Genomic DNA, 20,302 nt, shown 5'->3' on the forward strand with positions numbered 1-20,302 from the left:
AGAGGTAAGTGGCTAGGCAGGCAGTGGCTCTACTGCCTCATTCCCTCTGCATGAGCATTGTGGGGAGGAGGTCTGGGTGATAGCCACCATTTGGAATCTCCCTCCTCCTCGTTGGAGAATAGCAAGACCCTGACATCTGCAAGGACCCTACCGACAGTGCCTCTGTGAGCAGTCACTCAGCAACCCCCCACCTCTGCTCTGCATCAAAAATCAACAAATTTTGATGATTCCTGGGGGTGCTATGGGGCCATCACGTGCCTTCACAGTAAATCTGCAGGAACCAGGTTTTTTTTTTTTTTTTTTTTTTTTTGACAGAAAGAGAAGTATTAATAGAAAGAACTCCTCAGGAGCAAAGCCTCATCAGGAAAGAATGAGTTCTGCTCAGGTGTTCCCTTCAGAAGTGCTGGCTTGCTGCTGCTTCTGCACCTCACTTGACTGGTGAGAATCTTTTGTGCAGCAAGCCTCAGTCCTGTCTCTCTGGACTCTCACCACCCAGCTGTCTCCATCAGAAAGTCTGGCCTAGGATCTCTGCTGGGAACCAGAGACCCCTCTGCTCTTCTCCTTCAGACCCTGTGGAATAGTAGGGAAGAGTGGAAGGTGGAACATGTGCTCGCTTCCTGCTCCTCCAGGATGCCAAGCCAGCTTCCGCCACTTTTACCAACCTCACACTCCATCCCCTTCCTCTCCTTTATAAGCCCCCGGGGCCCTTCAAGATCCAAAACAAAACATTTTTTTTTTCAAATGTGCAGGTCCATTTTACTTCCACCCTGCCATATCGTTTCCCTGAAGCAACCCTGCGTAAGTTCTCCCATCAGCTTGTTGGAGAGGAAGTTTCATCTGCTTGTGGAAAAGAAAAGACAAACAAGGGATACAATTTAATATTTTAAAGACATACTATTTAAGGAAAGCTACCATAAAGACACTGATTTACAAAGCCCACTATTTTGGTATCAATTTGTCGACCTAAAATAATCAAAGGACAAGAACCCTATTTTGAAGAATTTATATCGGTGAAACACTAGGAATGGCTTTTTTATCCTGTTAAGTGTAAGACTGGAAGAAATAGTGCACTGAATTGAGTTCATCGTCTCAGTTCATCATTGGAAATCACCTCTCATTTATCTCTTTATTTTCCACCATTTTTTACCTTACTTGAATATTCTAATTTTTCCACATACTCTCATGTGCATGCTATATGTCCCTGGAGATGTCTTTGAAAAATACATAATGCTGTGCTTTCTGTGTGTATCTTTTATTTTTGAGACAGGGTCGTCTCACTTTGCCACCCAGGCTGGAATGCAGTGGCACAAACTCAGTTCACTGCAGCCTCGACTTCCCAGGCTTTCACCGCAGCCCCCAAAAAGCAGCTGGGACTACAGGCAGTTGCCACCACTCCTGGCTAATTTTTCTATTTTTAGTAGAGGCCATGCTGCCCAGGCTCATATTAAATTCCTGGACTCAAGTTGTACACCCTCCTCGGACTCCTGAAGTGCTGAGAATACAAGTCTGAGCCACTGCACCCGGCCATGTGCGTATCTTTTAAATATATGGAAGTTATTTATTTATAGATCGCCATCTGCTTCTTAGAATATGCTTAATGTATTTGCATATCATTTTAAGCCTACCAGTAGTGCTTTGTGAGTAAGTATTGTGCACATAGGTACACAAATATATATTTCATGTGGAACATATAGTTCATATATGCATATTACATCATGAATTTGTTTATAATAGCTGTTCTATCTCTTATGCATGAAATCTCCAAGTAAATGGCATCTAAATTCAGTACAATTAGAAGTAGAATAAAATGTTGCAGATAAGATCTTTGAAAATGTCCTCTGATAGACTTCTGTGGCTGCTTATCAGGGGGAATATACCCAGGATGTGATGGTCAGGACATAAAGTATACACATAATAATTTCCCCTAAGTACTAAGAAAATAATCTCCAACGGAGTCTGCATCCTTGAAGTAAAACACGAACATGTCCCTATCCTCACATTTTCACTAATGTTTGGCATAATCCAAATTTCTAAAATTAATGAACACATATAAAGTGTTATCTTGTGTCACTTATTAGGTCACTACTATTTCTGAGTTGCTCTTCACATATTCCTAATCCATTAAAGTTTTCCCTATTTGAATTACTTATTCATATTGTGTTCAGAGTCTGCATTTCCCAAGTTTTTTCTAGGTAATATAAGAGTACCTTGAAAAGGAATTATTACTACTATTATAGAATGAGTGTTATGTGTGTCAAAGGATCCTCATTTCTTTTTAATATTTATTCTCCCTTTTTTCCTGAGATGTCACATTGTCAGCTGATAACATTATCATTTACATAAACACTACATTTCTTAGCCTCCCTTGCAGGTCAACGTGACCATGGAACTAAATTTGGGAAAGTGAGATGGAGGCGCCACTATTTGCTTGTGACTTCCAGGGTCTTTCCTTACAGGAGGGTATCTTTTGTCCTTTCTACTTCTCTTTCATTACTACAGCGTGGAGCACTTATATTTCCTGGAGCTCCAGCAGCTCTGTGTGACTATTGGTCAATGAGACGTGCCCTAAGTAAAGCTGAGGGAGTGTGGAGTCCCAGTGGCTCATGAAGCAGAGCTACAACACCAAACCTGGATGGCCAAACCTCTGTCTAATTTTGTGTGAGCAAGAAGTATATTGACTTGTTTAGGTGACTGTTATTTGGGTGCTCTTCTGTCACCTTCCATTGAGCCTCTTTCTTTCACAAAATTATTGTTTATTCAATAAGAACACATTTTCTTTGAAATACTTTAAACTTTTATTTTAAATTCAGGGACACATGTGCAGAATGTGCAGTTTTGTTACATAGGTAAACATGTGTCATAGGAGTTTGTTGTACATATTATTTCATCACCCAGGTATTAAACCTAGTATCCATTAGTTATTTTTCCTGATGCTCTCCCTCCTCCCACCCTCCATCTTCTGGTAGACCCCAGTGTGCATTGTTCCCTTCTATGTGTCCATGTGCTCTCCTCATTTAGCTCCCACTTATAAGTAAGAACATGTGGTATAATATTTGGATTTCTGTTCCTGCATTAGTTTGCTAAGGATAATGGCCTCCAGCTCCATCCATGTCCCTGCAAAGGTCGTGATCTTATTTTCCATACCTGCATAGTATTTTGTGTGCCGCTGTGTGATATGCCACATTTTCTTATCCAGTCTAATCATTTGATGGGGCATTTAGATTGATTCCATGTCTGTGCTATTGTGAATAGTGCTGCAATGGACATATGTGTGAATCTTTATAATAGAATGATTTACATTCCTTTGGTTATATACCCAGTAATAAGATTGCTGGGGTGAATGTTATTTATGTCTCTAGGTCTTTGAGGAATCATCACACTGTTTTCCACAATGGCTGAACTAATTTATATTCCCATAAGCAGTATAAAAGTGCTCCTTTTTATCCATAACCTTGCCAGCATCTCTTATTTTTTAACTTTTTAATAATCGCCATTCTGATTAGTGTGGCATAGTATCTCACTGTGGTTTTTAATTTGCATTTCTCTACTGATCAGTGATGTTGAGCTTTTTTTCACATGGTTGTTGGCTGTATGTATGTCTTCTTTTGAAAAGTGTCTTTTCATGTCCTTTGCCCACTTTTTAGTGGGATTGTTTTGTTCTTGCAAATTTGTTTAAGTTTCTTTTTTATTTTATTTTGTTTTTTTCGTTTCTATTCTTCTTCTTCTTCTTTTTTTTTTTGAGATGGAGTCTCACTCTTTTGCCCAGGCTGGAGTGCTGTGGTGTGATCTCAGCTCACCGCAACCTCCACCTCCTTGGTTCAAGCAATTCTTCTGCCTCAGTCTCCCAAGTAGCTGGGATTACAGGCATATGCCACCATGCACAGCTAATGTTTATATTTTTACTAGAGACATGGTTTCATCATGTTCACCAGGCTGGTCTTGAACTCCTGACCTCATGTGATGATCCTCCTGCATTGGCCTCCCACAGTGCTGGGATTACAGGTGTGAGCCACCGTGCCCAGCCAAGTTCCTTTTTTTTTTTTTTTTTTTGAGACAGAGTTCTGTTCTGTTGCCCAGGCTGGAGTGCAGTGGTATGATCTTGGTTCACTGCAAGCTCGGCCTCTCAGGTTCACGCCATTCTCCTGCCTCAGTCTCTTGAGTAGCTAGGACTACAGGTACCCACCAACATGCCTGGCTAATTTTTTGCATTTTTAGTAGAGACATGGTTTCACCATGTTATCCAGGATGGTCTCGATCTCCTGACCTCATGATCCACCTGCCTTGACCTCCCAAAGTGCTGGGATTACAGGCGTGAACCACCGCACCCGGCCTCCAAGTTTCTTATAGATGCTGGATGTTAGACCTTTGTTAGATGCATAGTTTGCAAATTTTTTCTCTCATTCTTTAGACTGTCTGTTTACTTTGTTGATAGCTTCTTTTGTTGTGCAGAAGCTCCTTAGTTTAATTAGATCCCATTTGTCAATTTTGGCTTTCATTGCAATTGCTTTTGCAATCTTTGTCATGAAATCTTTGCCCATGTCTGTGTTCTCAATGGTATTGCCTAGGCTTTCTTCTAGGATTTTTATAGTTTGGAGTTTTACATTTAAATCTTCAATTCACCTTGAGCTGATTTTTATATAAGGTGTAAGGCTGGAGTCCAGTTTCAATTTGCACATACAGCCAGCAAGTTTTCCCAGCACCATTTATTAGAGAATCCTTTCTCCATTGCTTGCTTTTGTCAGGTTTGTCAAATATGAGATTGCTGTAGAGGTGTAGTCTTATTTCTGGGTTCTCTGTTCTGTTCCATTGGTCTATGCGTTTTTTCTTGCACCAGTGCCATGCTGCTTTGGTTACTGTAGCCCTGCAGTATGGTTTGAAGTTGAATAGCATGATGCCTCCAGATTTTTCTTTTTGCTGAGAATTGCCTTTACTCTTCAGGCTCTCTTTTGGTTCCACATGAATTTTAAAATACATTTTTTTTCTATTTCTGTGAAGAACTTCAGTGGTAGTTTAAAGGGAATAGCATTGGATCTATAAATTACTTTGGGGAGTATGGCCATTTTCATAATAGTTATTCTTCCTTTACATGAGCATGGAATGTTTTTCCGTTCGTGTCCTCTCTGATTTCTTTGAGCAGTGGTTTGTAGTTCTCTTTGTAAAGGTCCTTCACTTCCCTCATTACCTGTATTACTAGGTACTTTATTCTTTTTGTAGCAATTGTGAGTGGGAGCTCACTCATGATTTGGCTTTCAGCTTGATTGTTGTTGGCATATAGAAATGCTACAACAATTCTGCACATGGATTTTGTAACTTGAGACTTTGCTGAAGTTGCTTATCAGCTTAAGAATCTTTGAGGGTTGGGTGAGGTGGCTCATGCCTGTAATCCCAGCACTTTGGGAGGCTGAGGTGGACAGATAACAAGGTCAGGAGATGGAGACCATCCTGGCTAACACGGTGAAACCCCATGTATACTAAAACTACAAAAAAATTAGCCGGACTTCATGGCACACGCCTGTAGTCGCAGCTACTCAGGAGGCTGCCGCAGGAGAATCGCTTGAACCTGGGAGGCGGAGGTTGCAGTGAGCCGAGATTTTGCCACTGCACTCCAGCCTGAGCGACAGAGCGAGACTCCATCTCTAAATAAATAAATAAATAAATAAATAAATAAATAAATAAATAGCTTTTGGGCTGAGATGATGGGGTCAAACAGGAATAATTTGACTTCCTCTTTCCTACTTGAATACCCTTTATTTCTTTCTCTTGCCTGATTGCCCTGGCCAGAACTTCCAATACTATGTTGAATAGGAGTGGTGACAGATGGCATCCTTGTCTTGTGTCAGTTTTCAAGGGGAATGCTTCCAGCTTTTGCCCATTCAGTATGATATTGGCTGTGGGTTTGTCATATATGGTTCTGATTATTTTGAGGTACGTTCCTTCAATACATAGTTTATGGAGAATTTTTAACATGAAGGTTGTTAAATATTATCAAAGCCTTTTCTGCAGCTTTTGACATAATCATGTGGCTTTTGTCTTTAGTTCTGCTTATGTGATGAATCACATTTATTGATTTGTGTGTGTTGAACCAACATTGCATCCTAGGGATGAAGCCTACTTGATCATGGTGGATAATCTTTTTGATGTGCTGCTGGATTCGGTTTGCCAATATTTTATTGAGGATTTTTGCATCAATGTTCATCAAGGATATTGGCCTGAAGTCTTCTTTTTTTATTGTATCTCTGCCTGGTTTTGGTATCAGGATGCTGGTCTCATACAATGTTAGGGAGGAGTTCCTTCTTTTCAATTGTTTTGGGATAGTTTCAGCAGGAATGGTACCAGCTTTTCTTTGTACATTTGATAGAATTGAGCTGTGAATACATCTGGTACTGGGCTTTTTTTTTTTTTTTTTTTTTTTTGGTTGGTAGGCTATTTATTACTGCCTCAATTTCAGAACTCAATATTTGTCTGTTCAGGGATTCAGTGGTTCAATCTTGGGAGGGTGTCTGTGTCCAGGAAATTATCCATTTCTTCTAGATTTTCTACTTTATTTGCATAGAGATGTTTATAATATTCTCAGATGGTTGTATTTCTGTGGGGTCAGTGGTAATATCACCCTTATTATTTCTGATTGTGTTTATTTGAATCTTCTCTTTTTTCTTCCTTGTTAGTCTAGCTAGTGGTCAATCTATTTTATTAAGTTTTTTTTTTTTTCAAGAAGCCAGCTCCTCTATTCATTGATATTCTGAATTTGTGTGTGTGTGGGTGTGTGTGTGTATGTGTGTGTGTGTCTATCTTCTTCAGCTCAACTCTTATTTTGGTTGATTCTTGTCTTCTAGATTTGAAGTTTGTTTGCTCTTGGTTCTCTAGTTCTTTTAGTTGTGATGTTGGGTTGTTAACTTGAGATATTTCTAGCTTTTGAATATGGCCATTTAGTGGTATAAATTTCCCTCTTTTAACAGTGCTTCAACTGTGTTCCAAAGATTCTGGTACATTGTCTCTTTGTTCTCATTGGTTTCAAATAACTTCTTGATTTCTGCCTTAATTTCCTTATTTACCCAGGAGTCACTCAGGAGCAGATTGTTCAATTTCCATGTAGTTGTGGGACACTTCTGAGCTTCACGAGCTCTTGTAAGGCTGGTTTGCTTGTCAGAAAAGGAGCTTATTTCTCCTTTGCTTTCTCCTTTGCTTATGAAACTTAGTTTGGCTGGGTATGAAATTCTGTTTGGAGTTTATTTTCACACATTCACTCATCACTTCCCTGGACAGGCAATGGGGTTCCCCCTCGACTCTGTGTCGCTTCTGGGTGGGCTGTCACCCTGCCCTGCTTTTCTCCATTCTCCATGGGTGGAGCTGTTTTCCTGATCAATTCCAATGTGAGTACTTGGATATTTCAGTTGAAGGTGCTGTGTTTACCCATCCCTTTCATTCTTCTCTGTGACAGCCATGCACCATAGCTGCTTCTAGTTGGCTATCTTGGCCCCCTCCTGTCTGAGACTAATTCTATGTAATAGAGGTTGTACATAGATAAACCCTATAAACACAGATTATAGAGAAGGCTCATATGTGACACGTGCAATATGACTTTGCATGTATCATGCATCAATCAAAATTATTCTGTTTTTTTACTTCTGGATATCTTGACTATAGTGTTTCATATGTGTTTCTATTTTTCTCTGTATCACAATTTTAGGTCATTGAATGGACTGCTGGGCTAGACCTGGAAAATTCTTCTGCCAAGTGTACAGTATGTCTAGGTTCATGTCACTGTGCGATATCGGTGTCCTTGTGACAACTGTAGGGAGATGTAACAGCAACAGTGAAATAAAGTCATCTCTCACAGCTGGCATGCGTATTCCTATAAATTTATGTGAACAGGAAAATAGACACAAATTGGAATCATGGAATTCAAAAAACAGTCTCTTAAATGAAGTCACAGAAACTATGTGCAAATTTAATGTAAAATGTTTAACTCTGTCCTCGGTTGTATGCACCTCTGCACATTTCTTCTGGAAAGGTAATGTATTTCTTCTCACATTTTTTGCCTTCTGTCTTCTCAAAAGCTTCATGTGAAAGCAGAAGACTCATGAGAAGACAACTAGAAACTGGTGCTAAAGTGCTTTTCTCCACAGGAATATCACCCAGACACTACATCCAGGGGTCTCAGGTGCCACTGTGGAAGACTGGGTTCCTGTCCTCAGTGAGGCGCAGCTGGGAGAAGGCATGCAGCATTGAAATTTCCTTCAAGTCACTTGCTTAAGGTATACATTGAAGGTTCAAACTAAATCGGAAATCTTACAGAAACATTTAGAACTACATATCAAGTCCAAGTCACTTTTAGATATTTGAGAATGTGTACAAACCGTATAGGTCTATTTTCCCCAAAAGTATGTTTTTTGCAGTAGTGGTTAGGAGTATTCTTTTGTGAGACGGTATTTTTCTTAACCAACCACCATTTAGATTCTTGGTTCTCTTAACTTTTAGGTTAATAACTCAATACATTTTCCAAGTGTTCCTCGGTATATTTTTTTTCTGGTTTGACTATTAGTTTAGGTGGTGCTTATGGCCCATTTAAACTCTGAGACTCTGAGACTCTGATGTGTATCCATCTTTTCCAAAATTTCTAGTTCTAACATTGGCGAGCAATTTTGAATGCTTGTCAGACAAATACCTCAGAGTCCTTGCCCTGCTAATGCAGTTGTTATTAATAGTGAAAATGACATTATGTTGCTTTATTTAATGATGTTAACTGAGTAAACATTTATAGAGCACCTATTCTTGGAAAGATTAAAAATACACAAAATGATAATAAATGGTCTGTATCTTAAGATGCTTAAGGAGAAATATGACATATTAACAAGTTGCCATGAATTAAGACATAGTATAATAATACAATAAGAGAGAGTACAAACTATTTTAATAAACATGTTCTACAAATTGGAACATTTGGGTCTTGAAAGGAGGCTAGGATTTAAAAGTATGAGTTGAGAGAAAAAGCATTCTGGTCAGAAGCACCAGCAGAAAAAGTAGCTCTGAGGTAGGCATGGGAATTACCAAATATATTTGTCTTCAGATTTTATGAAAGTATGCTTATCCATGAATGCTGAAGTGCTTATCTATGTCAACATATTGTTAAAGAGTCACCCAAGCTCAGAAAATATAACTAGGGAACTTTTAATTTATATTCTTTGATTTTACCATGGATCTGAATTTTTGTTATTTAATTGTTTAAATAGTTACTTTAATTTTTGCGTTAAAGATAACACATTATAGAATATCTAGTTTACTTATCATCTTCAGGAAAATCAAATAAGCATTTGTGGAGTATCAACTATTTTCTCTGCAATGGTGCTTTTCAAACTACCCAGAGTGAATGACTTTTATTTTTTTGTAAAACGTAAAATATGGTGGCAATGTCAGATTGCTATAAAAGGTTTTCAAATCTGTACTTCCAGGTACTGCACAATTAGTTTGCAGATTAGTACCAGTGGTCTTAGTATAATTTGAGTAGTTACAGTAAGTAAGGAGTTGATACAAAAGAAATTCAGCATATTGTCACCATCATTGGTATAAGAATGTTGTGGGGAGGACCAGGCTTACCTATGTAACCAGTGGGAAATACAGCATATGGTACAATTACTACAGATAAATACAGACATAAAGAAGAGCAATGATAAAAGCTGTTCTGGATCCCAGTTAAAAACTTTGGGGTTACTGCTTCACTCCCTGGACTCACACCCCCTGCACACCATCCCCGATGTGCAGTTTCACTCATGGAAAACAAGTTTCTATACCAGCAGATGAGGATGCATTTACTCTATGTTCAGCCCACTCAAAATACAGTTCTGTAATCAGAATACAAAAACCACCACCACCATCAACATCAGCTCAAATTTCATTACTGTCTTTCATTTAATACTGAAATCATACAATGATTAGAACATGAAACTTTGTTTTAAAAAGTATATTCAATAAATTTTGTCTTTAAAACAGAGCTCTTGACCTACAAAGTATAAAAAGTAATTAGAGTGAAATATTCTTCAGTGAATCTGACACTTTGGGATTCCAGGCGAAAGGATCGCTTGGGGGCCAAGAGTTCAAGACCAGCCTGGTCAACATAGTGAGATTCCATCTCTGAAAAAAAAAGAACAAAAAACAAAAGTTAAACAAATCAATAAATCTGAGATGCACTGGTATGATTCACTGGCTTGTCCAATTGGTACTCTCTTAGCCATGGCTATTCCTGAAGACTAACTGGCAGTAAAAGCCAGGTAATTATGGAGGTCTACTGAGGGGTCCCCTATTCAAGTGAATTTTTCTCATTATTTATACTTAAGAAAAAATTAATATGAGATTGGATTTTGAATGTCCACGTTAAAAACAGAAGAGTGGAGGGAAAAAGGTGAGTGGGGAGGGAGAGAGAGATGTGAACATTTACTTTACCATCTATCTTTTAAAATGACATAGAATGCCAATTCCAAAATCACTTAATCTTTAGAACCACTGCAATCTAAACACTGTCATTAGAAACATGCCAAGTGTTGGTTCATTGTGGTAGGTCTCCCATCTTACTTGTATTTTCCCTGTATTAAACTTGACCCTTGCATGGGTTTACCCTTCAGCCTGTGGGTCTTCACTAACTAGAACCCTATCTACGTGCATGTTTTGCTCTCCACTTTCTTTGCCATTCACTAGCCCCTTCTTTAGTGTTTGGTCTTCAGGTCACCACTTTCCCTTTCAGCTACTTCCATTACTCCAATTTTCTCTGTTCCTTTAGCTTTCCTATCCTAGAACAACTCTCCCAGGGATGAAAATGGGGACTTCAGAATTGAGAAATAAAAGGAAAGATGTTATGAAAACCTTCCTATCTTATTTTTTGGTAAATTCACTCTTTCCCTGTCTCTATCTCTCCCTGTCACATACACACTGTCACACACACAGAAATTTACAGGGTAAGAGAGATTAGGAAGATAAATTTGGTAGTACAGTCAGGAAGAGGTTGAAGAGGTGCTAATACTAAAAGAGAGATTTGAATAAAATGTTTTTAGAATTCATAGGTATTATGATAACTCCATTGTAAAATGCTGTTGTTTAAAATTATCTTTGTATGGGCAAACTGAGTCTCTGTCTCTAGTGACTGTGAACAAGTTATTCAGTTCACTAAGCCTCATCACCTCATCTGTGGAATGAGCACCACAGTAGCTCCTGTCATAAAGGCTAAACAATTTTGTAAAGGACAGATTACAAAGTATATATAAAGTATTTGGTTTTTTGTTGTTAAAATACTCATAATGTCTGTAATATTTTTAAAGTAATGAGGTGTAATGATTTATACTTCTGTTTATTCTAGAAACAGATTCTTAGTTGAGCTGGGGAGTTTTTCAACTTTTCTTTCAAATATTGAGATAAATAACATTGATCTATCTATTTATCTATCTATCTATTTTGAGACAGGATGTTACTCTGTCACCAGGCTGAAGTGCAGTGGCCTTTGTCTTCCAGGATCAAATGATTATCCTACCGCATCCTCCCCAATATCTGGAACTACAGGTGTGTAACACCATCCCCAGCTAATGTTTTTGACTTTTTTGTAGAGATGAGGTCTCACTACGCTGACAAAGCTGTTTTGTTGTTGTGGTGGTGGTGGTTGCTATTGTGTTGTTGTTTTTTATTATACTTTTAAGTTCTAGGGTACAAGTGCACAACATGCAGGTTTGTTACATATGTATACATGTGCCATGATGGTGTGCTGCACCCATTAACTCGTCATTTACATTAGGTATATCTCCTAATGCTATCCCTCCCCGCTCCCCCTTCTCCACAATAGGCCCCGATGTGTGATGTTCCCCTTCCTCTGTCCAAGTGATCTCATTGTTCAATTCCCATCTATGAGTCGAGAACGTGCCGGGTGTTTGCCTTTCTGTTCCTTGCGATATTTGCCATGAGAACATGATGGTTTCGTATGCTGTCATCCATTGTGCCTACAAATGACGATCGAACTACCGTTTTTTTTATGAGCTTGCATAGTTATTTCCATCGTGGTATTATGCTCCACATTTCGGTTAATCCAGTCTACTGTCGGCTGGGATGGAGCATTTTTGGGTGTATTCCGAAGTCTTTGGTCTGATTTGTGAATAGTTGCCCACAATAAACATACGTGTGCATGTGTCCTTATAGCAACATCGGTGAGTTTCATAATAATTGGGTATATTACCCAGTAATGGTGATGGCTGGATCAAATGGTATTTCTAACTGGTAGATCCTTGAAGGACATTGCACACTGATTTTCCACAATGGTTGAACCTAATTTACGAGTTCTACCACCAACAGTGTAACAGTGTTCCTGCTCTTTACCTCCACGATCCTCTCCGCCCCACCTAATTGTTTTCCTGACTTTTTAATCGATTTCCATTGCGTAACTGGTGTGAGGGATGGGTATCTCATTGTGTTTTGATTTTGCATTTCGTCTGATCGGCCCAGTGATGATGAGTATTTCTTTCATGTGTTCTGTTGGCTGTGTGAATGTCTTATTTTGAGAAGCTGTCTGTTCATATCCTTTGGCCCACCTTTTGATGAGGTTGTTTGTTTTTTTCTTTGTCAGTTTCTGGTTATTTAGGCCCTTTGCGTCAGATGCGTAGATTGCAAAAATTTTCTCCCATTTCCTGTAGGTTGGCCCTCGTATCACTCTGATGCACGTGAGTTTCCTTTTGCTTGGTGCAGAAGCCTCTTTCAGTTTAATTAGATCGCCATTTGTCCAATTTTTGCTTTTGCCTGCGCGTGCGGGTTTCTCTATGAGTCCTTGTTCCTTATGCTATTCTGCTGATATGGTATTTTTTTACCTAGTTTGTTCTTCTTCTATGGGTTTTTACAGTTTTATGTATTAAGTCTGTAACTATCTGTATGATAATCAAAAGAGGAGAAAGGAGTCCAGTAGCTTCAATGTGTTTCCCCCAGTCACCAAATAGGGTATTGTTTGCAGGGTTATAAGATCAGATGGCTGTTAGATGTTTGCGTATTATTTCTGGGCTCTGTTCCATTCCATTGGATCGTTATATATGTGTTGTTGGTACCAGGAGCCATGCTGTTCTGCGGCGTTACTGTTAATTTGAAGTCAGGTAGCATGATGCCTCCAGACAAAGCTGGTTTTGAACTCAAGCAGTCCTCGTGTATTGGCCTCCCAAAATGCTGAGATTACAGGCATGAGCCACTGTGCCTGGCCTTTTATTTTATGTAGATCACCGTCCCTTACTGAGTATCACAAAACTGTTATTATAAATCTTGAACAGGAGATTACATGTTTTGGCCAGGCATGATGGCTCATGCCTGTAATCCCAGCACTTTTGGAGGCCAAAGTTGGCAGATCACCTGAGGTCAGGAATTCAAGACCAGCCTGGCCAACATGGTGAAACCCCATCTCTATGCAAAATACAAAAAAAAAAAAAATTAGCCAGGTATAGTGGCACATGCCTGTAGTCCCAGCTACTGGGGAGGCTGAGGCAGAAGAACTGTTTGAACTCGGAAGGCAGAAGTTGCAGTAAGGTGAGATCATCCCACTGCACTCCAGCCTGGGCAAATGAGTGAGAATCCATCTCAAAAAAAAAAAAAAAAATTACATATTTCATACAGTATTCCAATACCAAAAACAACAGTATACTTTGCTTTTCATTACCATGAATCTATAAGTTATTAAGCTTTCAGTACTGCAAATATTGTCACATATTAACAGTTTGATTGGAAAATATGTACAATTTCTACTAAAAATGGAAAATAAAAACCTCGTGTTTAGAAGCTTCCAAGGACATTATAACAGAAGTTATATTTTCCACTATTTGGGTTTAATTAATCTTATATATTGCAATTGATTTAAATAAAATTTTAATTTTTGAACACTATTGGGTTTACAGAAACATTGTAAAAATAGTATAATGTTCCTGGTAAGTACCCAAACTCTACTTTCTCTATTACTAACATTTCATATTAGTGTCGTGCATTCATTACAATTAAGGCATCAATATTGTTATATTATTATTGTCTAAAGACCATACTCGTTCAAAATTCCTCAGTTTTTATTTAGTGTCCATTTTCTGTTCTAGTATACATCCTAGAATCTCATATTACATGTAGTCATTGTGAAAGAGAGACTCCAAGTCAGTCAGTGTTGAAATAGGGAATATTAAAAAAGAACCAATATAGATTACAAAAGGAAGACTCGAAGCTTCCAGAATGATTTTCTTTCTATCTAAAATCATTTTCTATCTTTCATCCTATCAGCACTCATAAATTACACACACTCATAACCTGCCACAAATTACTGGCAGATTGTGAAGGCGGAGCAGGCATGTCACATAGTGAAAGCAGGAACAAGTGAGTGAGAGGGGAGATACCACACACTTTTAAACAACCAGATCTTGTGAGAGCTCACCTGCTATCATGAGGAGTACCACGGAGACAGTACTAAACCATTCATGAGAAATCCACCCTCGTAATCCAGTCACCTCCCTCCAGACACCAGCTACAACACTGGGGATTACAGTTCAACATGAGATTTGGGTGGGGACACATGTCCAAACCATACCACAGGAGTTTCCCTAAGTTGCTTAGGCTGGTCTCAAACTCCTGGCCTCAAGTGATCTTCCTGCCTCAACCTTCCAAAGTGCCAGAATTACAGGCATCAGCCACCATGTCCAGCCAGAATTTTATTTCTCAAGGGGCTTTTCATCTCACTTGAAATTTTAGTTTAGGGATCTCCCAACTTACAAAGGGTTTCTGTTCCAAAATTTTGTTTCTAAGTCAGGTAGACACACTTTCCTAAAGAAAATGAGAAGAAGCCAGTCCCAAAGCAAGCAATAAAAGCCTGTTGCCTCACGGGTGAACTATGATGTTGCTAAATCCATCAGAAGTAATTTTACTTTTGCTCTTTGTTGAATGGGCTACTGTGGGCTTGTGGGGGCACCTAACCACCATTTATGTTATTTCTTTGAAGCAGGTCATGCTGTCATGTGTGGTCAAAAGGGAATTAGTGATGATAATGGGGCTTTCTCTGCCTCTCTCCCTCTTGACTGTCAAGGTCCAGGGAAGTTCACATCTACAGTGGTCAGGGGCTACCCAAGTAGATCCCCACCAGTTGCTGGATAATGTCTGTGAACTACTGGCTAGCATCTGTTCTGAAAAACTAACTTCTGGTTTGCTTGTTTATTCACCAGTAGTTCACATAATTTTCTTATGACAATCTGGCACCTAATATAGATCCCAAAAGAGTTTAGGAGGATTTACCCTTTAGGCAAAAAATATTGGCAGTGTTTATAATCCCCTCAAACAGAGAGATGGAGAAAAAAAGAAAGAAGAAATTTTTTTAAAGGCAGAGATAGCATCATGTAACTAAACTAAATAACTTTCTATATCTGACTGAAAATAAATTTTTGTTTTTCCTTTATGTTGGCTCATTTGGTAAGCTAACAAACTGGAAGAACTAGTTTTAACCAAACAACTCTAAAAGATTTCAGAATGTGAAAACTTATGAGTTATGAATAGATTTGATTCTTTTAGCACCAAAATTATCAAAAGAAGTATATAAAATACTAATAGTCAATTTTCCACCAAAACCATTGAGCTAGAGAATTCCAGATATCAAAAATTCTAAGGAAATGTTGTGTTTTAGAATCAAATCATGTACTAGGCTGAAATTAAACACCATTACTGAGTATTGTTACTAGGATAAACATCTTTCCATACTTTGGTGAAATTGGAAATACTCTTGCAGAAGTGTTTTCATCTCTCACCCAGAAAAAATAAATAATGACTTCTTCCTCCTTCCACTTAAGGTGAAAGCCTACCTTTACGCATATTGCATCATCCCTTGTTTTGTGATTATTTGCTTACGGATTTTCTCTCAGTGCTCTCTAAGCAAAGAGAACAGGGTACTGGTCAAGATTGTGGATCTAGGGGTTCACTGATCTAGGTCCTATTCCAAATTTGATTCCTCACCTGCTAAGCTTGCAAGTGCAACTCATTTAAATTCTCTGAAGGTTAAATGTTTCATCTAAACAGGGATAATAATAAACACCTGTATCATAGAGTTGTTTGAGATTAAATGAGATAATACATGTAAAATTATGTGCCTGGAATACAGCAAGCTTGTTGTTGTTGATGATGATGATGATGATGATGATGATGATGTTTTTCTATCCCCAGTGCACAACTGCTTGAACGTATTAGATAATCAACACATGTTTCTTGAACTGAGATGAATTTCCCTATGTTGTCTGCCTAGTGAAACCCTACATTTTCTTCTAGAGGAGATGACATTTGAGCAAGATCTTAAAGAAAAACAGATGCCTTCACCTGACCACTGCTTGGTGAGCCCATGGCACTCTGTACATCTCTTCATTATCTCTCATCTAACCAGCCCATAATTTTTGTATGTGCTGCATTCTGGAGCTTGCAGCTGACTACATCAGGTAGAATAAAATCATCCTTTCATAAAACAGTGACCTCCTTTTTTATTTGCATTTCCAAAGCCAAGCATATGATAGGTAGACAATGAATGCTTGCTCCTGGGCTGTGCTAAAGGTATCTATAACCACTAAGCCCAAAGAGTGTCATGTGCTTTCAAAAGGAAGGAGCCAGTGTTTATATCACTTTTTCCCAACCTTCAAAGCTCCATTCAAACCCCACCTCCAGCATGAGGCAATATCCAGTCCAATCCACAGTGATCGTTCCCTTTCTGAGTCCTTCCACGAAATCAGACATAGTCATTTGAGGTGTGTGTTAGTGATCTTTCCTCAGAGGCCCTGTGAGCTCTTTTGCATGGTACAAAGGCATGTAATAGGCAGGAAACTGGTATTTAATTGCTCGGCTTAGTTACAGTTTTCAGTGTGTACTTCTCCAGAATTATCCAATTAACCCTAACTTGAGAAGACAGACAAATTGGATTTGCACACACTGGAGTCAATTCCTGATACCCCCGGGGTGTGAATGAACAAAGGTCTTCTTGCTGGCTTCTGTAACAGTGTCTCTCTTTGGCCAGCACCCAATTTTTGGAACCATTATAAGCCCATAAAAACAGCATTTTACACAAACCAAAAAATAGCTCCCAGCCATGTTTTTGTGGCATTGTTAACAGTAAATTCTACTTTGAGTTATATTTCGGCTAATTAAATGAAATGAGAAGTGGGCTCTAGTCCCCCAGAAAGAGACTGGAGGGAACCACAATCTTTCCTGTGATTAGATACACCACTAAGGAAATCTGACCCTGGGCAACTGAAAGCTGCCTATTCTCATGAAGAAGAGCTACAGACTCACACTTTTCAAAGACTAGTAACGGGACACTTACTTCTTTCACAGATTATCTTCTTTTCCCTTTTTCATACTAGGAATTCTCAGGGATTATAATAATCATCAACATAACAAGCCTCCAAAGTCACATTTTTTAACTTTTTGAAATGCCCTCCCACCTAACTACCCCACATTTGACACTTGCAGCCATCCTCTAGAGAGGTAGAGAAGATCGACGGTCTCACTTTACAGAAGTGCAAAGAGTAGCTGGCCTAATGCCACAGCCAATGAACGGATGAAGGAGGCCTACAACCACCCAGTCTTCCCTGCTTCTCCTCACTCCTCCCTTCTGACCCCCTTACATCACCACTGACCAATGGATCACTGTGTGGCGGTTCAGCATCTTCCTGTGCTGTGTCAGGCAAGAGAACTTCCGGAAAGAGAACATCTCATGTTTATGAAGGAGATTGGGTGTCCTTGTAGAAAGTCCTGCCATGCGCAACCCGTCTTAACCGATGTGTTTCACCATACTGAAGGCAAGTTGCCATCTAACATAGTTGAAGGGGGGCCAGTTGTGGTGATCCTTGTTCTTGCTGAAATATGGAAAGAAAACAAGGAAATGAACTCATTTTCAAAGAAAATGAACATTCTTTCATGTGAAAGAAAGGTGAGCAAAGTGACAGGAAGGCAAAAAGCTTAGGGTTGTTGTGAGATACACAGACAGGGTGTTAGCTCGGCATACAGTGCTGCTGGCCCAAGGTAACTCCTGGCTTTTCCCTATATATGTGGTGTGGAAAAGCTTTTTATAAAATGTGTTTAAATATTTAGAACGAAATGAATCAACATTATTGGGAAACATTGACTCTGACCAGAACTCATTTCCTTGCCCTACGCCAATGTGAATAAGAAAATGAAGAATATCAGGATGACTCGAGTCCAGGAATACTACAGATGTCCAGCGCTTCCACCTGAAATCCCCAAAGAGGCCTGCTTTTAGCCTCCATACTGGTTGGTGACCTGGCATGACAGAAATGACAGAAATCTCAGAAGACTGGCCTCATGAATAATCTGTAGTATCAATCTAACAAAGCAAGCCTTCCAGAAATTACCTGACTCTGCAGTTCCCTCTGCTGCTTCAGGTGAAAATGTTCAGGTCCGTTTGCCACTGTAGTGAAGGACTGCTTTGGGTAGTGTCTGTGGAGAAACTTTTTAAAGGACATAGTTAAAATATTGTGCTACAAATCAACTCTTGAACACCAATCATTTTGTCCTTCCTCTCTGTGACAGTGAAAGAGGGCTGTGCTCTTGGCAAAGGTCATCTCTCTGTCATGATTCTGGATCTCCTTTTGTTCTCCTGATTATCTGTCACTCAGTTATCCCCACTCTCTCCCACAACTTTAACTTCAGCTTCTCTGTTCTAGGAGATTCTTCTCACAGGCTCAAGGCTCTCCTACCCTGCATCATTCCTCCCTCTACCCCACACACCCAGCATGTGTCCAGCTAGTCTATCCTTCAGCCAAACTTCCTTAAAAAGAGGCCTTACCTCACTGTCCCTACCCATCTCCTCTCTGACTCACTCCTTAACTCCATGACAGGGTTCTGGTTTCTTTCCCTTGCCTGTTGTGACTTCCTGTGGACACAGTCAAAAATCATTGCATAGTCCTGTTTGTATGACTCCCCTGCATCTTGAAATGTCCTCTCCCTCAGTCCTATATGTTACCACACACCCTTGCCTTGGCTTCTCTCTAGCTGTTCCTTCCCTGTCTTCCTGTGGGGTCCTTTTTGTCTGCTCACTCCTTCTTCAATGTCCTCAATGATCGGTGCCCTCAAATGGGCTTCCTTCCTTTCTCAGCTGACACACCACTGGGGAATTACAGTGTACTCAGCAGTGTTGGGGCCTCTCTATCTCTATGCTGGTCATGCCCATGTGTGAGCTGCAGACCCAGTGGAATTTCCATTTATGCATCCCATGCCCAGCCCACCCTCCACCAGTCTCAAATGCAGCTGTTCAGCCCTATCCCAGTCCTCAGACAAGTTCCTCTCCTTGGATCCTCTTTTTCCTTTGTGAGTGCCCAGTTGCCCAGGAGTGATATAAATTCCCCACACATCCAGTCAGTCACTCATCAACTCTATTGATTATATCTGCTAAATATATCTCAATTATATTTACTTACACATATGCATGTATCTTCTTCTTCACTGCATTTGTAATTGTGGGCTGCACTTACCTTTCAGGGAACAACAACACTGGCCCCTCTTGCCCGTCTAGTCAGAAGTGCCAAAATGATGAGAGGTAGCCATGACAAACCCACAGCCAGCATTACACTGAATGTGCAAAACTGGAAGGGCATCCAAATAGAGGAAGGAAGAGAGGAATAGATAGGAAGTCAAACTGTCTCTGTTTACAGATGACATGGTTCCATGTCCAGAAAACCCCACAGTCTTGGCCCCAAAGCTGCTTCTGCTGATAAACTGTAGCAAAATCTTGGCATACAAAACCAATGTGCGAAAATTACTAGCAGTCCTATACATCAAGTCAAGAAGAGAGTCAAATGAAGAACACAATCCCATTCATAATTGCTGCACACACAAAAACTAAAATACCTAAGAATACAGCTAACCAGGGAGGTGAAAGATCTCTAGGAGAATTACAAAACACCGCTCAAAGAAATCAGAGAAGACACAAACAAATGGAAAAACATTTCATTCTCATGGATAGGAAGAATTAATGTCATTAAAATGGCTATATTGCCCAAAGTAATTTACAGATGCAAGCTATCCCTATTAAACTACCAATCGCATTCCTCACAGAATTTGAGCAAACTATTTCAAAATTCATGTGGAACCAAATAAAGAGCCCTAATAGCCAAGCAATCGTCAGCAAAAAGAATGAAGCTGGAGGCATCACGTTACCAACTTCAAACTATACTACAGGGCTACAGTAACCAAAACAGCATGATACTGGTACAAAAACAGATCATCATTTTGAGTTATGTTTCTTCAATACCCAGATTTTTGGGAGTTCTTAATATGC

At 39.5% G+C, this 20,302-nt stretch overlaps 1 long non-coding RNA gene across 2 annotated transcripts in view; it reads right to left on the reverse strand.

The window, feature by feature from the left end:
* Positions 1-19,952, reverse strand: part of LOC108520307 (uncharacterized) — a 35,421-nt gene extending 15,469 nt beyond the window's left edge. The window contains exons 1-3 of one of the 2 annotated variants that reach the window (XR_001882876.1): positions 18,378-19,952; positions 17,643-17,861; positions 9,878-10,128 (exon numbers count right to left, since the gene is read on the reverse strand). This is a non-coding gene — a long non-coding RNA (uncharacterized LOC108520307). Of the gene's footprint in view, positions 1-9,877; positions 10,129-17,642; positions 17,862-18,377 lie in introns of those variants that run through there. The other variant, XR_001882877.1, reaches the window with a different exon arrangement.
* Positions 19,953-20,302: the final 350 nt, after the last annotated feature.

Source organism: Rhinopithecus bieti, unplaced genomic scaffold, assembly GCF_001698545.2.
Source record: "Rhinopithecus bieti isolate Rb0 unplaced genomic scaffold, ASM169854v2 scaffold_51762, whole genome shotgun sequence".
NCBI classification, from domain to species: domain Eukaryota; kingdom Metazoa; phylum Chordata; class Mammalia; order Primates; family Cercopithecidae; genus Rhinopithecus; species Rhinopithecus bieti.